Genomic DNA, 12,991 nt, shown 5'->3' on the forward strand with positions numbered 1-12,991 from the left:
TTGTTGTTCGAAAAACAGTGACCATTTTTGAAAGTATAAACATGAAATTTTACTTTTGCATGTGACTTAGTTGGATTTGCATGATGTTTAACTTCTCTTGTAGACTCATTTGGAATGTTTTCTGATGCTTCATTGTTGGATTGTGCAAGTTCGATTACCTCATGTGCTGTTTAGATGTGTAAATCCTCCCACTATGGTGTTAGTTTGGGATTTGTCTGAGGTTGAGCAGGCCCATATTGATATGTGTGGCTTTACCCACCTAATGGGGTTACCTGATATCCGTGTGAACCACGGGATGCTCACATCGTTGGTAGAGCAATTTCATTCAGAGCATAACACCTTTCATTTGCCAGTTGGGGAGTTGACCATCACTCCCGAGGATGTGTACAGGATCCTTCATATCCCTTTTGCTGGGGATAAGGTGGACTATGATACCGCATTGTTACCTGGACTGCAGGCACTGAGGAACATATTCAGGGATCTTGATATCTTGGCTCGTTCTATGAGTTGGGATATACTGATGAGAAGGTATAGTGAGGAGTATTTGCTGGCATGTGTTCTAGTAGGTTTTATTGGGTGCATTTTGATGCCAGACCGAGGGCAGCAGGGTTTTCAGAGTGGATGGGGTCGGATGCTCGAGCGATTGATAGAGACCCCTCAGAGACTTGGCTGGAGTTCTTGTTTACTGGCCCACATGTATCGAGAAATGCATGAGATCATTTATAGAGAGGGGTGAAGCATGGTTGCTGGGGTATATATTTTATAGGTGTGGGCTTGGGAGCACCTTCCCGTGTGTCAGTCGATAGTGATAGATAGCAGGGAGCCAGGACAATCGATCATTTATAGATATGTTGGATATATCACATAGCCCCATCTGGGCAAGACAGACTTCTGGAGATGGCAGCTCGATGACTTGATAGTTGTCGTATGGCTACCATATAGAGGGTTAGAGCCATGGGATGACTGGTGGGCAGTGCAGAGAGATTTGTTTGTCACACGCCCACTGATTGGGAGATCGCAGACTATTGTGGAGCGATTCGTTGTTTCACGAGTGATGAGGCATTATGGCCAGCCTCAGGGGATCTCACAAGAGTTTACAACATATGCTAGGTATGCTGACGAGGAGAGGCAGGGTTGGGCACCTAGGCTATCTTATGCCTTGGCTATGCAGGAGCTGACAGGTTTACACCGCCTGAGGTGGGATTACCTAGATGATATAGTAGATGTGGGGGTATTGCCCCAGTACAAAGATTACTTTCAGCAGCATCCTTTCCCACGTTTGATAGATCTGGGTGAGTAGGCTCCTCACATTGAGGATGTTGAGGAGGATGCCCCCGCACCGACACAGGAACAGGGCCAGAGACAGGGCTAGAGGAAGGGTTAGGGACAGAGGGCTGAGGCTCCACAACAGGGTAGTGGTGATCTAGGTGCGAGCAGTAGTAGGGTACTAGCTCAGGGTAGGCAGCAGAGGAGTGAGGGTGGATCCCTAGGGGGAGTGGGTGAGGTGGAGGAGGAGAGAGAAGCCCCTAGATAGGTACGATAGTGGAGAGAGGAGCAGAGTGGAGGTGGTGGTGGTGGTGGAGATGGGGGTGGAGATGGGGGACCTATGAGAGAGCATGGACAAGATGCTGGTAGGTCGATGAGAGCACATCTTGTAGAGCTGTAGTCACAGTTGATAGTGGCGCAGACTCAGCTGGCAGAGCGAGATCGACAGCTGGCCGAGGTGAGGACTGAGTGTGATCACCAAATTGCGGCTTTGAGAGCAGAGTCCAGAGCAGAGATAGAGTCTCTACGATAGGAGGTCCTTCTCCAGAGCAGTAGGGCATCTTATTACGTAGCAGTGTATAGTGTTGTAGTTCCTATTGCACAGCAGGTGCAACCTTATTCGTAGTATATGGCCTGATTAGAGGGAGCACGAGCACCTCGACAGGATCTCAGGCATCAGGCTCCTCCTCCTCCACCAGGTGATGAGGGAGAGGGTGTGAGCTAGATGATTCTTTTTGTAGCTAGGATATTTTTTTGTAGACACACCCATATTTTTGTAGCCTATATGATTCTTGCTCCGATGGGAGTTTGTACATGTCATTGGACATCATTTTGTACTCTTAGACTTGAGATGATATATATATATATATATATATATATATATATATATATATATATATATATATATATATATATATATATATATATATATATATATATATATATATATATATATGTACGAGATCTGATTTGACTTCATTGTACTTGTGTCAATTGGTTATGAGATGTTTTTATATGCTTTATTCTATATGTATGCATTTCTTTTTCAGCATGAATGTATGTATTGCAAATGATTATGGATGTCTATGTTTTTGTTCCTTTTCATATGCAAATAAATGAATGCAAATGAGTAATAATGAAATGAATGAATCTATATAAGATGTTTATGTATGCAGCTAACATCTCAAAACACAAGTATTTGATCGAAGAAATGATGAAGAAGAGACCACTTAATGAAGAAATGGTGAAGCTTCCAGCTCTTATTCAACAAATAAAGAGAACATTATTATTACACCAAAATCACTCTAAAGTCACAAAATGCAAAATGATATGCGAAATGCAACCTAAACCTAGTGACTGGATTTAAAATGCTTAAGATTCATCATTGAGCATAACGAACACAACAGGCAGGTTAGAGTTCCTTTCTTTTTCAATGTGCAATATTAATTATCTTGTCTACAATGACCCTTTTTTCATTCATATCCTTGGACAGATTTCCCAGGGACCCGAATTGCATCATAAAGAAATTCCCTCAAAACAAACAAAGAAATGATATGGACCTCCCTGTAGCATACAAATAAGCGGAGTCGAGGTATGTGAGGTGATTTCACCTTAATGTGAAGGCTCTTATCACAGACACCCAACTAATTTATATGTTTCCAGATCATCAAGATCATTCCTACAAGCAGAAAACAAAGAAAATATTATGCCCCCAATCCTTACTTCTCTTAGTCACAATAGACTTTCTCGAGTTACTCAAAGGGACAATAATCAAAAATCAATATAAAAGACAACATACAAAGAAAATTTTTCATGCAAAGCTCAAACTGTTCAGTGATCATTTTCTATTATGTTGTTTTGCTTGTTAACTCAGTGATAAAAAACTCTGTAGCAGTTAGGAGACAGATGACTGACTCAGAGTGGACGATCGGTTTTCACTGACAGGAAAATGACTTGTTTGATACTACTTAGGACATGGGATGTGCTCTATCGATTTTCCTAAGACTAGGGCATTGATCAATTTCAAGTCATGTGGGTTCCAACGAACAAAGGTGTCACAAAAGTGATTGCAAAATATATACAAGTGAAAGCAAAGATGCATGAAAGCGGGAAATGCCAACGTTGCGTTGATAGATGGAGTGCTTGAGTACAAGAGGTGCCTGTTTACCAGGTTTTCACCTACTTGGCAAAGAATCAATTTTTTTTTAAACCAAGGTGCCTGTTTACTAGGTTTTCACCAGGGCATTTTCTCTTTTACATTTTCTTTTTCTTTTTTTTTTTTTTTTTGTATTTTTTTTATTTTTCCATTTTTTTTTACTTCTTTTAAGACTTTTCCAATTTTTAGGATTTTTTTCTAGGACTTTTTCAACTGTACAGTTTGTTGGAGCAGAGAATGCTAAGTAAAGAATATTTTTAGGTGGATGGTGTTAATCGGTTCTTGGAGCTGTTCTCCTTCTGATGTTGAGAGCTGAAGACTGCAGTAACAATATAGGGACCCAACCAGTTGGGTTCAAACTTCCCTTTGTTGTCTCGAAACTGTTGATTTTTTGGATTTTCTCTTAGTACTAGGTCTCCAACTTGAAATTCTCTTTGTCTAACCTTCTTGCTATATCCTTTGGACATTCTCTTTTGGTACACTTTGAGATGATCAAATGCCACTTGCCGACGTTCATCCAACAATTCGAGTTATTGCAATCTAGATATTCTGTGATCTTCATCAGTAACAAGACCTTGCAACAAAACTCTTAGAGATGGTATTTCTACTTCAATAGGTAATACTGCTTCGGACCCATACACCAAAGAGAAAGGTGTAGCCCTAGTAGGTGTTCTGATACTTGTTCTGTAAGCCCATAGTTTAGGATTGAGTTGCAGATGCCAATCCTTCCTTGATTTGTTCACTGTTCTGTACAAGATAGTTCATAGGTTATTATTAGATGCCTTGGCTTGTCCATTACCTTGAGGGTAATATACTGATGACCAGTGTTGCTTTATTTTGAATTTCTCACAAAGTTCATCCAGGTCTTTATTCTTGAACTGTCCTCCATTATTAGTCACAATAGACGAAGGTATCCCATACCTGCAAATTATATAGTTTAGGATGAATAAGGTGACTTGTTTACTAGTTGCTTTGATGAGCGGAACTGCCTCTACCCACTTGGTGAAATACTCAGTGGCCATTATGATGAATTTATGTCCGTTGGATGATACAGGATATATCTGACCAATGAGATCAAAGGCCCATTGCTGAAAAGGCCAGTGTGTAATGAATGGTATGAGATCCCTCATTGGGGCGTGTATGAGATTTCCATGAAGCTGACATTTCTCACAAGTTTCAGCAAATTTTATGGCATCTTTTTCCATATCTAGCCAGTAGTAGCCAACCCGTAATAGTTTCCGAGCTAAAGTAAAACCATTTGAATGAGATCCACAAATACCTTCATGGACTTCTGATAATGCATGTTTAGACTCTTCAGTTTTTAGACATCTAAATAAATTGTTAGCTATGATAACATACTATGAAGCATTTTGAGTTAGGTTTCTTTTCTCATTTCGGGTAAGATTTTCAGGAATAACTTGGTCACGTAGATAGGAGTAGATGTGGCTATATCTGGATGAGTCATGTCTAATAATAGAACAGACTATTTGGGTTTCAGGGGAATCATAAGCTAGGTAACGTAACTCTTCCACCAGGAATTCAAAGCGAGCATTGAACTCTTATAATTCAGGTATGGATGCCAGAGTGGCCATAGCATCTGCTACTCTGTTAGTAGACCTTGGGATCTGCTAGAATGACACAAAAGCAAAGTACTTCTTGAGATCGTCCACCATTCTCTTGTAAGGCATCAACTTCTCATCTCGAGTCTGATATGTGTCATTGATTTGATTGACGACTAGCTAAGAATCTCCATAAATATGTAATTCAACAACCTTCCATTCAATGGCTAGCTTTATCCCATTTACCAAGGCTTCATACTCTGCAATATTGTTTGTGCAGGGGAATAGAATCTTATAAGACTTTGGAATTGAGTACTTTTGAGGAGTAATGAATAATATGCCAGCACTTGAACCATTTTGAGTAAAGGACCCATCAAAGAACATCTTCCAGGGTTGTTGAGTAAGATGCAATATTGATTCATCTGGGAACTCAATATGTAGCGGTTGAGTATCCTCAAGTGGAGCTTCAGGAAGTTGATCAGCAATTACCTGTCCTTTTATGGCTTTACGTTCCACATATTCAATGTCAAATTCTGTAAGAATCATGACCCATATTGCCAATCTTCCGGTGAGTGTCACTTTATTAAGAAGATACTTGAGTGGATCAATTTTAGCCACCAACTTGACTGAATGTGCTAGCATGTAATGTCTTAGTTTTTGTGATGCAAAGACCAATGCTAAGCATGCTTTTTCTATTATAGTATAATTCATTTCATAAGACACTAATGTCCTGCTGATGTAATAAATAGCTCTTTCCTTTTTGTTGTCATCCTGTTGTGCCAAAAGTGCCCCCAGTGATGAATCAGTTGCTGATATATATAAGATTAATGGTTTACCTTGAATAGGTGGCATTAAGATCGGTGGATTTGACAGGTACTCTTTTATCTGCTGAAGATGTTGTTCACATTTTTGATCCCAATTGTATAATATGGCTTTCCTTAGTACCTTCATGAAAGGTTGAGCCTTGTCTGCTAACTGAGAAATGAACCTTCTAATAGACTGGAGACATCCTTGTAGACTTCTCATTTGACTGATATTCTTTGGAGGCGGCATTTCCATTATGGCTTGGCCTTTCTTAGGGTCAACTTTGATTCCTTTTTTTGAAATAATGTATCCAAGTAGTTTACCAGATGTCACTCCGAATGCACACTTCTTTGGATTTAATCGGAGCTTGAACTTTTCCATTTTGTCAAGTATAGGACCTAACTCTTGAATATGCGTTGATCTTTTCATAGTCTTCACTAAGGTGTCATCAACATAATCTTCCATATTCTTATGCATCATGTCATAAAAGATAGTTGTAACTTCTCTTTGATAGGTCGCTCTTGCGTTCTTTAACCCAAATGGCATAGCATTCCAGCAAAAGGTTCCCCATGCACATGTGAAAGCTGTCTTTTCTTGATCTCTAGTAGCGATTTTAATCTAATTGTAGCCGGAAAATCCGTCCATTAGTGAGTACACCTCATACCCAACTGTCATGTCAACTATCATATCAATATTTGGCAACGGAAAGTCATCTTTTGGACATGCTTTATTGAGATCTCTAAAATCTGTACAAACTTTGATAGATTTATCTGCCTTCGACATAGGTACTATGTTGGAAATCCATTCAGCATAATCTATTGCTCTGATAAATCTAGCTTTGAGTAGTTTCTCTAGTTCAGCTTTGACCAATAGTGCGACATGCGGGTGCATCTTACAGAGTTTTTGTTTAACTGGTTTTACTCGTGGTGTGATTGAGAGATGGTGCATAATGAGATCAGGATCCAAGCCTAGCATATCAGACTACGTCCATGCAAAATTTATTTTCTTCTCTAAGAATAGCTGAGTGAAATCCTTCAATTCCTCTGCTGATAATGATTGAGCTACGTGAATAATTTGTGGTGTCTCTTGATTCCCGATATTTACTGGCTGAGTTGGGTCGATTAATATGGAAGACCACTCTTGAAAATGACTGGGCAGTATACCAAGTATCTCACCTTCAAGCACCTCAGAGAGGTTTTCACCTTTAGGTATGTCCTTTATTTTCTCTTTTTTAGATTCTGACACCACCACTATATGGTTTTCGCCATCAGATCTTTTATTTTTATTTTTCCTATTTTTGCAACTAAGATACTTGATATCCTCTTCAATCATATTTTCACTCCATTCACTGGTGGAAGAGTTAATAGGTTCAACTGCATTGAGATAATAGGATAATGTATAGTCATTGGCAAAAGTAGGTATATCCATGGGTTGATTCTGTAAAGTATAGTCAATCAATTCGGGATGTATTAAGGACAAATTTTGGATAGGTTCAAGAGCATTCATGGTATTGTTATCATAGCTGCAGATCAAAAAGTCGAGTTCCAGAATGATACCTTGCATAAGTGTCTCAAGACCAGGAAGAGTCAAATCATGATTATTAAAGTTCACGTTAATATTTAATTGATCTAATCTAATAGACATACTTGTAACGTCATTTACTAAGTCAGACTAGATGTCATGTTGTGGTTTAACAACAATAAGACTAGTAGGCAATTTTTCATTGTTTGTATCAGATGATTCAGAATTTGAGGATGAGTGGGTATCATCATGAATAGGACTATTAGTAGAGTCCTTAGAATCATCAGAGTTATCGGATGAAGTTTCCAAGTCTCTTTCAGGTGATTTAGTAAGCATATGTATGGTATCAATACTAACATCTTTAATGCTACAAATTCCTTCATATTGTAGTTCATTTGTCATTTGTATCTGACACACTTGTTGACACGATCTCATTGTTTCTATGATTTTTTTTCATCTACTCCATTCAACTTCTTTTGGACTGATAACTGGTTCTTATTCTGCAGCTTCTAACTCTTCCTGTGTAGTGCTATAACTGATTTTTTCTATTTTAGGATAAGGATACATAGATGAGAAGCTTTTTGGTATTGTTCCTTCTTTCAATGCTTGTTCATAATTTGCTTGCCTCTTTTGTCTAATTTCTTGTATTTCCCTCTCTAGTTTTATGCGCATCAGCTCTTGAGTATCATCTATTAAACCATTAGATTCTTCTAGAGTTTATGTAGCGGATGTGTCTGAAAGATAGTCAGGACCCCATTCATACTTGTTTGAATTAGTCTCTGAATCATCTACTTGTTGCTTGTCAGTATATGTGACTGGAACTTTTAATGGTGCAAATGATTCTCTGATTCTCACAAATTCATCTCTTATATCCTCAAGAACCTCGACTTCTTGTATTATTGTAGCTAATATCATTGAAGCTTGAGCACTAACTATTTCTTCTTTCTTGACTGTTGATTCCTCTTTCTCTTTTCTACACTCTTCTTTTGTTTGTTTAGTGTTTTCTTCATATAATGTTAAAGGCGATATCTTTTTCAAGCCTTTAGACTTAGAGGCATGTTTTTATTCTAATGTCTTTTTAGGATTGTATCCTAGTCCAACCTTATCATTTGTGGATTTGGTTTGTAGCTGAATTGGTTCAGTAATACCTTCTTTTTGTTTTCCCAAAGGACCAATACCTGAGTACCCCATGCATTGAATCATTTTGTAACCATGACCATATTGGTTTGAGGAAATCTCACAATGTCATACCTCCTCATTTGGACTATCTTCCTTAAGGAGCTAGTTAAGAACAACATCCTCTTCTATTTCATCCACCAAGGAGGTAGAAGACTATATGAAGAGACCATCATATATAGTATTCGGAACTGAATTTTGTGTTCTCATAGCCTCTGATGGCTTGCCCAACTGTTTTGGTGATGGAGGGAGAGAAACTAATGATAGTACCGGTTCTATCTTGTAGCCATCCATGCCGGTATCTGTAATCTTCAATCTCTTTTCTAAGTCTTTCATCAATGTTTCTGGATCTTCATTTGGAGAGGCTGCCCTATTATGAGGCACAAAAGTATCTGCAGCTTTTGTCAATGCATTACAGATGACATTTGTATCAGCCAAAATATTGACTTCAGCTCCATTATAAGGAAACTTTAAGCATTGGTGATATGTTGACAGTACTGCCTTCATTTCATGAATCCATGGCCTACCCAGCAATATATTGTATGACAATGGAATATCGAGAACCTGGAAAAGGATATCTCTCTCTACTGGTCCCACTCTGATTGGTAATGATACCAAACCTTTGGAGGTCCTCTCTTCTTCATCATAGGCTTTAATTATTATTTTCTTGCCTGGATCAATGACATTTTCAGAGAATCCTAGTTGTGTAAGCAGATGATAAGTACAGATATTCAACCCTGCGCCTCCATCTATCAAAACACATTTAACTCTATGTTTGTTGATCATGGCTTCAATATGCAATGGCTGGTTATGTGGATAATTTAATGAATTGTCATCTTCCTCAGAGAAGGTCAAATAGTGAGGTGAAGTCAGATGACCCACCATAGACTGAAACCGACCAATGTCTAAATCTTTTGGAACATTGGTAGTGAGCAATACTTTGTCTAGGATTTCCTTGTGAGCAGATGAGAGCTGTAGCAATTCAAAAATTGAAATTTGAGCATTTGTCCTTTTCAACTGTTCAACCACGTTGTATCCAGAGGATGATGATGAGGTTAATCTTTTAAATTTGTCCAAGGTTGATTCCTTTTGTTTATTTGGCATGGCTGTTGGATTTGATGTTTCTTGAGCCGGTTTGGAAGAACTAACTCCTTGGAGGGTAACTTTCTTTTGAGATCTGGTCAGAGCTTTTGCATATCATGATTCATTTGGTTTATCTTGAACTATAATCACATTGCAATATTTTGAGTGTGAAGGTTCAATCATGTTGATAATGTTGTCCTGGCTGGCATAAGCATAATTTACCTTGGCACCTCCTTTGGTATTTAAGGAATCACCTTGTTCATAAGCAGGCAAAGGGTCTTTAAATGCTTTATGATCAGCATTGGTTGGATGATTCCCAACAACTTTACCAGCATCTATGAGATCCTGAATCTCATGTTTTAGCTTCATGCAATTGTTTATGTTATGACCCTTATTTCGATGGAAGTCACGGTATTCATTTTCTCTCCACCATCTTGGTTTGACATCCGGATCATATGGTCTAGAGTTATCTAGTAGTGTTATCAAGTTGTTTGCCAACAAAGTTTTGAAAGTAGACTCATATGATTCTTCAAGAGGAGTAAAATCACGCTTAGGTTTGGAAAGGCAAGACTTGTCTTTGAACCATTCCTTTGTTTTCTTTGGCAGATTCTCTACTGCAATCTCAGTGGCTTTAAGTGCTTGTGTACCACTAGCCAGGTTGAATATTGTGGATTTTGAGTTGGTTTTGACAGTGTCTACTACTCCATCATTAACAACATTCTTGTTGTTGTCTATGGCAAATTTCCAATACTTGTTCTTCTCTTTAGAGCTAGATCCTATTTGTGTTTATTTCCAAGGTGTGATATCCCCCTTCTTTATGAGAACATCTTCCATTCGAATGGCATTATCTACCATTTTGTTAAATGATGGGTGTACTTGCATTTGTACACTATATTTCAGTTCGGGGACCAAGTTATTGACAAATATATCCATTTTCTCAGAGTTTGGAATAGGTCGTGGGTACCTAGAGAACATCCTTCTCCAGCATTGTAGAAAAGTAAGAAGATGTTCTCCTATTTTCTGTTGAGTATTACAAAGATCGATCATAGTCACAGGATGTCAAATGTTGTATGAGTATTGTTGTAAAAATAGTTGGATTAGTTCTTCGAATGTTTTTATTCCTTTGGGTAGACTTGAGAACCATTCCATTGCTTGACCCTCTAAACTCCTTGGGAAGAGATGCATGAGGTATGTTTGATCATGCATGAATTCCATACAAGCAACACTAAATTCCCTAACATGATCTTGAGGATTTGAGGTACCGTCATATTTGTCAAATTTTCAGATTTCCACTCGTGAAGGGAATGGAAGCATGTGTAAATTCTTTTCATATGGAAAGGGACATATTGTTTCCAGAGAATATTGTTTTAGGGATTTGTCCTTATTCTTCAGCTCTGTGAGCTCTGTCCGCAAAGCTAGTAACTGTTTGTGTACCATGATCATAGGTGAGTCTTCCCTTTTAGTAACAAGTGTTTGAACATCATATCCAATAGGAAGTTTGGCACCTTGATTTGCTAGTTCTAAGAAATAGTCATCCTTTTCTTGGGTCATGATAGTTTTCATCATTTTTCTAAAGTCTTTGTCTTTCTGACAGTTAAGGATTGCTTTTTCTGGAGGTTCAGTAGCTTCGTCAATCTCACTTGATGATGATGAATCATTATGATTTTCAGGAATATTATGGTCATTTTTGTTTCCATCATTGTATTCTATCTCATGTATAGTGGGAGATTTTGGCTCATCAAAAATTGGTCCGCCTAATGACGATGGCATGTCAGTGAGGGGATCCTTCACATAGAATGGATTATATTGATAAGTGAAGGTTTGTCCTTTGCCTTTGGCTTGTTTCTTATGAGAACTCCTGGTTTGAATAGGAATTTTTATGGATTAGTGTGACCTAGAGTTGTTTTTGATGCAGAAGTCAAGATCAATTTCAGTGCTAGTTTGTTCGGTTTAAGTATTGTTTGAGAGAAACAACTAAGATTTAGTCTAGTTTCAGGAAAGATCTATTTTTGTATAAGATGTTTACCTGGGTTGATTCTAAAATAGTAACTAAGATTCAGTCTGATTCAGGAATGATATATCCTATGTAAGACGTTATCTAAGTGACTTGAGTTTGATAGGTAGTTTGATTGAACTAGCTGAAGGGTGATCGACCAAATCGTGCAACAAAAAATGGCAGAGGTACACTATCTTGATCTATTTTATGCTTAGGAAAATTTCATAACCAGTATTATGTTTGCGGTAGACTATGTTTTTGGCAAGTTTGACTGTTCTGTTTGACAAAACTAGAGACTCGTACGACTAGTTTTTTTGAACCAGACGATAATTTAGCAGTTATAGGATTACAGAAGTTATATTTCATACGAGTTGCTACCTTGTACTATATAACTAATGGGCATGTGCAAGATGACAAAAGATTGAGGTCAATTCTGCCTCGTACAAGACAGAATACAGTGCGGGATGATGAATGATTTAGACTCGTACGACAGAGAATCTGCTATAGGATGACAATTGAGTAGATTCATATGACACAGGACTGGTGCAACATGATAAATTAGCACTCGTATGACTGTTCACAGGGTAGAGACTAAAAATTTTGAGTTTTCTGACTGCTGAGTATTGACAACTAAGTATGGAAAATTCTGAGATGGACTGATTTTTGACCAGGATATACTAGTTTCTGACACGGACAGAGTTTCGACTTAGGATGGACTAGTTTCTAACATGGATAGAGTTTTGACTTAGGATGGACTAGTTTCTGACATGGACAAAGTTTTGACTCACTGAGTTTTTTTCTTATCTTCTCCAATTTTGGTATTCCAAGTTTTGTTTTAGGGATGAAAACATAGAAAACAGGTAGTATGTATAGTAACTCCAATCACAACATGCAAACCCTAAGGAACTTTGTGAGGCAAGAAAACCTTTGCTTGTAGAATCAGGTACACACCCAATAGCTAATTAGAATACGGCCGCTGAGTCTCATGCAATGGATTCTCAACGCCATATTATCGGACTCCAAATGCTAATGGGGGCACGAAATGACAAGTATCTTGGGAGAGTTACTATCTCTTTTGCACAAAGATTATCTCCCTTTCGGAGGTGAACCAGGTAGCTTCTAATTTTAGTTGGATTTAGTAAGGGGTCTGTCCGGCATGTCGAGGTATAAACTCAATTAAGAGGTCTCCTAGCCTTGAAAACCAAGGTTTAATATACCCGAAGGTACAGAGGAGAGCTATTCCTGAGCACTGCCATTGACTTGATTTTCATCAAATCACGTTTATTTTATAGTGGGTTGGAGTACTTGGTGTCTAGCCATTCCCACTTAGGTCATTCCCCTCTCACCCACCCTAAAGGCTATAGAGTTATTAGCTCCTCGGGAGGGCAGGCCTACTAAAGATGTTGCAATCAATCTTAAGAAAGCACTTCA

The sequence above is a fragment of the Cryptomeria japonica genome, chromosome 9 (assembly GCF_030272615.1).
Source record: "Cryptomeria japonica chromosome 9, Sugi_1.0, whole genome shotgun sequence".
Taxonomy (NCBI): domain Eukaryota; kingdom Viridiplantae; phylum Streptophyta; class Pinopsida; order Cupressales; family Cupressaceae; genus Cryptomeria; species Cryptomeria japonica.